Below are 291 nucleotides of genomic sequence, written 5' to 3'. Positions count from 1 at the left end.
GAATGTTAAATCACGAGCCCTCGGTGACCACTGTGGCGCTGGGTTGGTTTTTCTCTTGGCTGTTGTGTGAGAAGACCCTTTCCACGGGTCGCTGCTCTGCCCCGCTGCTCTGCCCCGGGGAGGTTAAAATCCCCCTCTGGATCCCTACGGTGGCTTTTTGTGCCTCAAAGCAGCTGCTTTTGGCCACCAACCGAGTGACAAACAGCTCAGCCCCCGGATGCGGAGCTTCCACACTGGCTGGGAGCCGGGCGGATCCGCAGCTGGGATAAATTGGGGTGGACTTTTCCAATC

Source organism: Eurypyga helias, unplaced genomic scaffold (assembly GCF_000690775.1).
Source record: "Eurypyga helias isolate BGI_N326 unplaced genomic scaffold, ASM69077v1 scaffold20279, whole genome shotgun sequence".
NCBI classification, from domain to species: domain Eukaryota; kingdom Metazoa; phylum Chordata; class Aves; order Eurypygiformes; family Eurypygidae; genus Eurypyga; species Eurypyga helias.
Note: the sequence above shows the minus strand (reverse complement) of the source record.